Source organism: Pygocentrus nattereri, chromosome 7 (genome assembly GCF_015220715.1).
Source record: "Pygocentrus nattereri isolate fPygNat1 chromosome 7, fPygNat1.pri, whole genome shotgun sequence".
Lineage (NCBI taxonomy): Eukaryota > Metazoa > Chordata > Actinopteri > Characiformes > Serrasalmidae > Pygocentrus > Pygocentrus nattereri.
The window spans coordinates 17815442-17825271 of NC_051217.1; the positions used below are offsets into that span (position 1 = coordinate 17815442).

At 43.0% G+C, this 9830-nt stretch overlaps 1 protein-coding gene across 2 annotated transcripts in view; it reads left to right on the plus strand.

Moving 5' to 3' along the window:
• si:cabz01090165.1 (uncharacterized protein LOC100333421 homolog) overlaps positions 1–9112 on the plus strand; it is a 285056-nt gene extending 275944 nt beyond the window's left edge. For both annotated transcript variants that reach the window (XM_037540221.1, XM_017701981.2), the window contains one exon: positions 8872–9112. The gene's annotated coding sequence lies outside the window, so the exon portion shown is untranslated. The remainder of the gene's footprint in view (positions 1–8871) is intronic.
• The last annotated feature ends 718 nt before the right edge of the window (positions 9113–9830 follow it).

Sequence of the window (9830 nt, forward strand, 5' to 3'; positions counted from 1 at the left end):
CACACACACACACACACACACACACACACACACACACACACACATTTTCTAAGCCGCTTCTCCCTCAGGGTAGCAAGGGAGGGTTGCTGGAGCCTATCCCGGCTGTCATCGGGCAGAAGGCAGAATGCACCCTGGACAGGTCGCCAGTCCATCGCAGGGCAGTGTGTATATATATATATATATCCATCCATCCATCCATCCATTTTCTAAGCCGCTTCTCCCTCAGGGTTGCGGGGGGGTGCTGGAGCCTATCCCAGCAGTCACTGGGTGGAAGGCAGGATACACCCTGGACAGGTCGCCAGTCCATCGCAGGGCAGTGTATATATGCATATATATATGCTGATCAACAAACACTGTATGACTCATTGACATTTGCTATTGTAAAAGCTTAATGCTGTTTAATAGCAAGTTTAATATTTCACTTGCATGTGTAGGTTCAATGCCCTTAACCTGAACCTGGCAACCCGCATAAGCTTCGAGTCTGGGGAGAAGGGTGCAGGGGGCAGACAACTCTCAATTTTTAAATAAATTTGCAGTACCCCTTTTAAACGCTCGTTTTCAGTATTACATATTTCTCCGTTAATATTACTATTTAAACAATGACATTCTAATTTTGGCCAACAATACAGAATGTTTCTGCAGTCCTTTTTTGTTTTTTTAAGGTTTTGCAGATGAAAAATATCATTCGAGTGTGTTTTATGTAGTAATTCTACTGCTATACCTCCTGACATAAGCAGCAAAATCTCCCCCTGGTGCATGCATGGCAGCTACTGCTCAAAACAGGCACAGCATGACACAGTATTAACAGTACAGTGCATCCCGTTTCATCCCCCTGTTTCAACTCACTTCTTGCATCGAAAGTGGCTGGTATACTTTGGATGTACTTCAACTGAGACGCAGGGCATGTCTTTGAAGATTTCTTTTTGTCTTTTTTTAATCCCTTCATGTCTATGTAGGTTCAATTCCTTACTCTCAGAATGGCATAACCTACATATTAGTTTCATAAATTTGCTAAATGCTTGACAGCTGTTTCTGAATAATAAGTGTGTTGAATAAGATTGATATCTGAACAATATGTCTGCAATTTAGGGGGTTAATTTGCCCTCAAAATGGAAAGACTGGCTGTTGTGAAGGCTTCAGTTTAATTTTCTATACTGCTCATTTGTAAGAGTAATGAGCCTCCAGTCAATGTTTGTAATGGTGAATGTTTACGACAGAAAGTAAAGGCTTTGCTGGATGCCTTTGTATAACTATACATGTCTCTTTGTATGGTTATTCCTGCTGAGGTATAAGGCATAGACCTATTCTTATTTTTCTTTGTACAATGTTAGCGCTGCACATAAGTATCTGTGTGAAGCAGGGGGTGTATTCGAATAACCACTTCACCACAGCATTACGACTCCAAAAAGAAAGTGATGAAAATCCCTCCATTTCACCTGCTGCTGCCTCGACCGCCGCCCACGTGTCTGAGTGAGTGCTGGTGGGAATAAGCAATCATCATAAAACTAGTGCAGCACACCTAAATGCAGAGAGAGATAGGGCAAGAGAGAGAGAGAGAGAGAGAGAGACCATGTTAGTGGGGAGGATAAGTCCTCCACTTGGCTTTCCACTCATCCTCCTGCTGACTCTCCTATTTTCCTTTCTGTGAGACCAATCATCAGCACCCTGGCTGCCCTGGAGACATTAGTTTGTATTTTAGTTGTAGCTCTAGTGCATCTAGGGAGCCAGTCTATTACTCATCTGCAGTGCTTGACCACGTGTGGAGTTACATACTGCTGTTACTACCTGCTGTGCAGGTGTAGCTTTAGCCTCCAAAGCACTGCCCACCGAGGTACATGGACCATCCAGTGCCCATGTATCAAACGCAAGGCTTGTGGGCCAGATCAGGCCAGCAACACAACCCTATCCAGCCCGTAAAAAATATTGAAATTTTCTGTTAATGTAAACTAATTTCACAATGCACTGCATTGCAGACCCCAGCATGCACTGTGACTTCAAGTCTCCTACCCCAACAACAATCTTGGTTACACCTCAATTCTGCACAATTCTATACATTTTCACACCAGTTGTATCACCAAACAACTGCATGCAGTTTATCCAGTATGAACACCCAAAGTCAGCTCAGCAGCTCTGAAATTGAGCTCAAGAATGAATGAACTTGCAGCAAAGAACAGATGCCAGGTGTCCAGTTCAAACAAATAGGTAGGTTTAAAGGGCAAAGCTCAAGGGGACATTTCAAGCATTCATGTAATATTTCGAGGTCTACTACAAGCGCCTATATTTAGTTCAGTTCAGTTTATTACATAATGTTCATTTAAAATGAAAGAAGGCATTCTCTAGCCCACAGATGTGCTGAGATTTTTTACTATGGCCCTTTTAGGAGTTGACTGTGACACCCCTGATCTAATGTGTACTGTATGGGAAAATGTTGACAGTTGTTGGAGTTTTGATTAACACTTTACCTGAAAGCTACATACACAGGACCTTCATAACACATTATTATTTCCGAAGCATTATTTGAGCATTTATGAAATGATGAAAATTATCTCAAGTTGATGACATTTTTTATGAGGTAAATGGCATTGTATTGACTTAAGAGACATTCAGCTAAACTGACAGACGTGTTCCATTTCTAACACTGTAATAAAGCATCATTCCCAAGTAATGGAGCTTACAAAGCAGAGGCCTTATTAAGTAAAGCATATCAGTCCTATTTATTCTTTGTGAAATTTAATAAAAAATTACAGTTTCTATTAATAACAGACCTGTGTAGCCACAGACCATAACTATAAACTCTGTTCTTCATTCTTTGAGGTCTCCTTTCGCAAAATGTTGATCTAAAAATATCTTCTTCTTCTTTCGGCTGCTCCTTTTAGAGGTCGCCACAGCGGATCATCTGCCTCCATCTTGCCCTATCCACTGCCTCCTCTACTTTTACACCAACCACCTCCATGTCCACCTTCACTACATCCATCTCTTCTCTGAGGTCTACCTCTTCTGCTTCTACCTGGCAGCTCCATCTCCAACATTCTTTGACCAATATACCCACTATTCCTCCACAACACATGTCCAAACCATCTCAACCTCGCCTCTCTAGCTTTATCTCCACACTGCTCCACCTTCACTGTCCCTCTGATCTGCTCATTTCTAATCTTGTCCATCCTTGTCACTCCCAACGAAAATCTCAGCATCTTCATCTCCGCTACCTCCAGCTCAGCCTCCTGTCTTTTAGACAGAGCCACAGTCTCCAAACCATACATCATAGCAGGACGCACTACTGTCTTGTAAACCTTCCCTTTCACTCTTGCTGCTATCCTTCTGTCACACATCAGCCCTGACACCCGTCTCCTCCTACTCTATCCTGCCTGCACCCTCTTCTTCACCTCTTTTCTACACTGTCCATTGCTCTGGATGGTTGACTCAAGATATTTGAAGTCATCCACCTTTACGACCTCTACTCCTTGCATCTTCACCTTTCCACCTGCCTCCCTCTCATTCACACACATGTATTCCGTCTTGTCTCTACTGACCTTCATTCCTTTCCTCTCCAGTGCAAACCTCCACCTCTCCAGATTCTCTTCCACCTGCTCTCTACTCTCACCACAGATTACAATGTCATCTGCAAACATCATGGTCCATGGAGCCTCCTGCCTGACCTCATCTGTCAACCTTTCCATCACCATTGCAAACAAGAAGGGGCTCAAAGCTGATCCCTGATGTAACCCTACCTTCACCTTGAAACCATTTGTCACTCCAACTGCAGACCTCACCACTGTCTCACTATCCTCATACATGTCCTGCACCACCCTAACATACTTTTCAGCTACACCTGACTTCCTCATACAGTACCACAGTTCCTCTCTTGGCACCCTATCATATGCCTTCTCTAGATCCACAAAGACACAATGCAGCTCCTTCTGACCTTCTCTGTACTTCTCTACCAACACTCTCAATGCAAAAATTGCATCTGTGGTACTCTTTCTGGGCATGAAACCAAACTGCTGCTCGCTGATCTGAACCTCTCGCCTTAGCCTTAGCTATGCTTTATACCTCTGTAGTTACTGCAGCTCTGCACATCACCCTTGTTCTTTAAAATGGGGACCAGTACACCGCTTCTCCACTCATCAGGCTTCCTCTCACTCTCCAGGATTTTGTTAAACAACCTGGTTAAAAAGTCCACTGCCTTCTGTGGTTTCTTTAGTAGCGATGCTGTGAAGGTGTAGGAACAGACTCTTCGGTGACACCCATCTCTTGCATAAAAAGAAGTTTATTAGCATTGAGAGGTCGAAGTCACAAACAAGCCTTCGCGAAACAGCTTGGAGAGAACAGCCAATAGTCTCTGCCACATACATTTCAACTCCTGGTTTTATACCCGCTGTGGACGTATAGCCTACATCTGGTTTCTGTCAAGATAGCCTCAGTTTGATGTATGGCGCCTCTCAAGCCATATTAGGCATTTAACATACATTTTCTCCAGAATGGCCCTGGTCACCTAACCCCCATATATAGCATTTGTTATCATTCAGGGAGCCCCTTTCCTGTCCAGATGCCTCCTGCATCAGCTCGACTGTGACCATGTGGTCCTACAGAGTAAACTCAACCAGGATCTACACAGTATAACCAAAATGATAGAAATTAATGTTACGACTAAAGAATTAATAAGATCAAATTCACCACACTTCTCTCCTAAGCATCTCCATACCACCACAGGTATGTCATCTGGACCAACTGCCTTTCCATTCTTCATCCTTTTTAAAGCTGCCCTCACTTCCACCTTACTAATTCTCTGCACTTCCTGATCCACTATCTCTCCCCCCGTTGTCCTCCTCTCTCTCTCATTTTTCTCATTCATTAGTTCTTCAAAGTACTCCTTCCATCTACTCAACACTCTCTGTTCACTCACTAGTACATTTCCCTCTCTATCCTTTATCTACCTTTATCTAATCTTTGGCTCTGTCTTCACTCTCTTCCTCTTCTTTGTTTCTAATCTCATTCTATAGACAACCACCCTATGCTGCCTTGCTACACTTTCCCCTGGCACCACTTTACAATCTCCAATCTCCTTTAGGTGCCATCTCCTGCTAAGGATATAATCCACCTGTGTGCACCTCCCTCCACTCTTGTATGTCACCCTGTGTTATTCCCTCTTCTGAAAATACGTGTTCACCACAGCCATTTCCATTCTCTTTGCAAAATCTACAACCATCTGACCTTCTGCATTTCTGTCTTTCACACCATACATACCCAGCACCTCTTCATCCCCTCTGTTCCCTTCACAAACATGTCCATTGAAGTCTGCACCAATCACTAATCTCTCCTCTCTAGGGACACCATCTACCACTTCATCCATCTTACTCCAAAATTCCTCTTTCTCCTCTAACTGACAACCAACCTGTGTTGCATATGAACTGACCACATTCAAAATTACACCATCAACCTCCAACTTCAGGCTCATGATCCTGTCTGACACTCTCTTTACATCCAGAACACTTTTCACAAGCTGTTCCTTTAGGATTATCCCTACTCCATTTCTCTTCCTCTCTACACCATGATAGAACAATTTGAATCCACCTCCAATGTTCCTGGCCTTGCTTCCTTTCCATCTGGTCTCCTGGACACACAGACTATCTACCTTCCTTCTCTCCATCATGTCTGCAAGCTCTCTGCCTTTACCAGTCATTGTCCCTATGTTCAGAGTCCCTACTCTAACCTCCACACTCCTGCGTTTCCTTCTCTCGCTGCCTTCTAACCCGCCTTCCTCCTCTCCTCTTTGATGGTCTTCGACCTACAGTAGTCCAATTTCCACCGGCACCCTGCTGGTCAACAGCACCGGAGGCGGTCATTGTTAACCCAGGCCTCAACCGATCCGGTATGGCAATCATATTTGTGATCTGCATGATAGTTTTGGCACAAGTTTTACGCCGGATGCCCTTCCTGACACAACCCTCACTATTTATCCGGGCTTGGGACCGGCACCAGAAGTACACAAAGTACACCCCTAATGGTTGGTTTGTTGATCTAAAAATATAACGTATAATGATGAATACTATAACCCACAGTCTATTGTGATACTGAGGTACATTTTAAATAAATGTAAAGTAGTTTAGTAGTTTTGTACTCAAGTAGAAACACAGACAGGGACATTTTTCTCAAGTAATATTTGATCATATTTGTATGAAAAGTATCACTTATGCTCAAAAACGCCATCCATAGAACTGAAATAAGTAGCTGTTAACTAGCTTTCTGCCTTATACTTTACACGGAAATGATGCTTCATAACATTTGTTACATAGGTGGCCTTCAAATGTGTTACCAGATTTTTACCAAACTCTGATTGGCTACATACTCTAGCATGTGTACACACTTCTGAGTTTTTTTATCAGTCCAACAGGAAACAAACGACCTTTAAAATGAGTACAATGGTTTTGTTTGAATAATTTTGTCAGGATAAACAAGATATCTCACATACAGTATTTGCTGATAAATGGCACAGCACTTTACTTCCTGCAGATTTAGTTCTTGCTGTAGCACCAGTTTGAAAATTGCCTGCTCTTGCTTGCTTGTAGCTGGTCAGTTTGTATGCCCGTCAGATTGACCCTTCTCATCAAAGTATGCCATGTTGAGTGACAAAACCTGCCTGATGATAAATAGAGGTCTGGCTTGCAAGACTAGTGCAGTCACACTGATGCTCATGGTATGGCAGGCCCAGTTATCTTACCTCTTAATTGAACCCTTTATAATCACTACTTTTTATTTATGATAATTCATTGATAATTTAGTAATATACTTCATATGTATATATGGAACACTTGAGATCCTAGCTGCACAACAGGAGTTTTTCCCCAGCTCTTTCACATGCTAGGTTTGGAGTTGAGATAATAGCTGTTGGTGGAGGCTTTGTAGCATCCAGACCACCCAGCTTCTGAAGGAGATAACTCCATTTAACATAGCCTGGAAGAACCATCTTGGACAATTGTCATGGTTGAGCTCCATGGAAGTGCTTCTGAAGAGCACAGCAGTAAGGTAAATGAGCCTGAAATGTATTCATGCTAGTGAAATGGGTTGTTTGATGTGAAAGCATGCCCCCTGCTGGCAGAAGCTAATTCCAGGCTGACTAGCAGGGTGAAGGACGCTGTGGTTGGTCAGGTTGATGGACTGAGGGAAGGCGAATTGAAATGGCTGGTTGAGACCGCTGAGTGTTCTCTTAATTAGATGCAGGGAGATTTATCGTGTGTTCGGAGTTAGAGAGAAGTGAGGGAGTTTCTTTTTCTTTTCTTTTTCCTTAGGACACAAGGTTACCGGGTTCAGAGGTTTAAATAAATGTCCTGTTAAGGATTTTGCTGCATGGCAAAGCTACAAGAAAGATGACCATCATAAAATAATAGTGTCTTCTTAACACCCTCTCCCTGTATGACTGAGAACCTTTCTAAAGCTGCTGTCACCGGCCAACGAAGCAGTGCTGCAGCGTGCTTGAGTAATAATTCTCCTGCTCTCCCTGGGTGTATATTCATCTGGTTAAATGAATCACAAATGGGTGGAAAATCAGTTCCCTGAGGGTGCTTCCAAATGATCTGCTGGGTTTGAATGTGGAAAGAAGAAATGGAAGAAATGAGCAGCGTGTTCTCTAGCTCACCTGGAATGGATTAGTTTTTCACCTCAGTCTGAAAAAAAGGGAGGGGTGAGATTACAACCTGTGGATAAAAGAGAGAGAGAGAGTACATATCAATAGAACTGCAGAGAAAAAGCCGTGCAAGGAAGAAAAGGAACAATGGATGAGGTGGGAAATAGGAGGACGGGAGCGTTATGATGCGGAGTGAAGAAAGGCAGGAGAAGTGGCTGGAGATAGGTTAGACAGATAGAGACGAAGGGGTGAAAGCATCGAGTCTCAGATATGGAGACAAATGGGCTAATCTTTAAGGTGAAGGCACGCCGTGGGACAGAAGCAGCCCCGGAGCTGGAGGGGTAATTACTGTTGTTTGTGCGCTGTCGAAAGTGGGCCACAACCTCTCCGCCGTCTCCCTGCCAACAGCAGTTCCGACCCAGAATCCCTCCTGACTGCGGCAGGGTAGACCACACTAAAAATAGCTAGCTGAAAAGGGCTTAGCGTTAGCCTGCTGCTGCCTGCAGATAGCTAGAGCCGGCTGCAGCGGCAGAACGGCACTCGCCCTTGCATTGTTCGCTCCACCAACGTGAAATCTATGAAAAGCTAAGCTTTTCCCCATGGTATCTGATGACTGATAGCAGGGGTTCAGGCTAATGAAGTTGTTTGAGGGGAGGTCCAATTAGCATAGGCTTGCTTAGTCATCATTTTGCTCCTTCGTTTCTGCTTGGTCAGCTGCCATTGCCTGGAAGTGTTGCTTTAATACAGACTTTGCGCATTCTCAGATGCTAATGGTGCCGCTCAGGCCGTGCACATTGGAAGACACACCACTCAGATAGGAGGCAGCCACCTTCTGGAAAGCCAGTCTGTCCTCAAGGTTTTTAACATACTGAATTTACCTTCCATATGCTCCTCAAGTTCGCAATCTGCTGAACCGAGCATTTCAGAAGAAAACTGTAGAACTGCAGGCACGTAGCTTGACAGCAAACTTACTGCTGTGAATATTGTGAGAATATATTTTTAATTCATCACCCAAGCAGAGTGTTTTTGGAAGACTCAGCTGACAAATGTGATGCACCGTATATATTAATGACTGGATGAATTTGTTCCTTTTTGCTATCAGATGCTATACCCTGCACATATAGCATGCTGTCATAAGACTGCTACTGTTTACCTGCTTTAGAGTTGTCTTACCACAAGTGTTTTTTTGTTTAGTCTTTTTTTTTCTAGAAGGCAGCTGGCTCTAACATCTCTACTTCTGGTTCTTCTAGGCAAACTCAGTCTGGAGGCTAATATAAATTGCCTGGGATTGGAGCCAATACACTACTGGGAGAAGAGGTGGGTGGAAGCCAGTAACAGCAACTGTTTTCAGTCCCTTATGCAAGCTTCTCCACAAACAATGGATATTAATGAGCCTGTTTGGAGCATATGGGCATGATTTTGTCCTAACCAGAGGCCATCGCTCCTAGAAAAAAAAAATAAATAAATAAAAAAAATAATAAAATGACCATCGTTGGACTAGAGAAGTAAACATGTCATGCTATTGGAATCTGTTGCTGTTCTTTCATGAACCTATGGAAACTGAATAATTACCAGTGTTCAGTCACTGTGGGAAGTCCAGCTTGTAGAAAAGTGCAAAGCCAAAGGAATAATATGCTCTGATTCAAAGTGAAATGGTGGATGGAAATACAGTGTTCGCACAGGTCATGGAAATATTGATATACTAATAATGAGTGAACATTCTGGGCACTTTATGATATATTCCACTCTTCTATTCTCTCTCAAGCACTCGAACTTTCTCCCCTGTTGCCCTTGTGGGATAACTGTACATCTGTTCAGCTGTTTTTCAGGCATGGTGTGGCTCTACACAGCTTTTGGGGAATCGATTCCAAAAGAGAAAGACACCTCCAGGATCTCGCCAATGCACTGAAACTTTTTGAAATCACATGTATCAACAGAACTGAATGCTTGGACATTTTTAAAACACACTGACTCTAATAGACATTAAAAAAACATGTTCAACACTAAGCAGGTCTCTTTGAAAGTTGGCCTGAACAAATAAAATACTGTTCTTTTTTTTTTTTCTCCAATTGACTGTGTACGTATTTGTATGTGGGGTACACCTTCAGCCATCTCTGATTTGAATTATAAGTGAAAATAATAAAAGTCCTGGGATGGAATTTTATGCTTTCATAGGTACTATATGTGGATTTATAAAGAAATAAAGTAT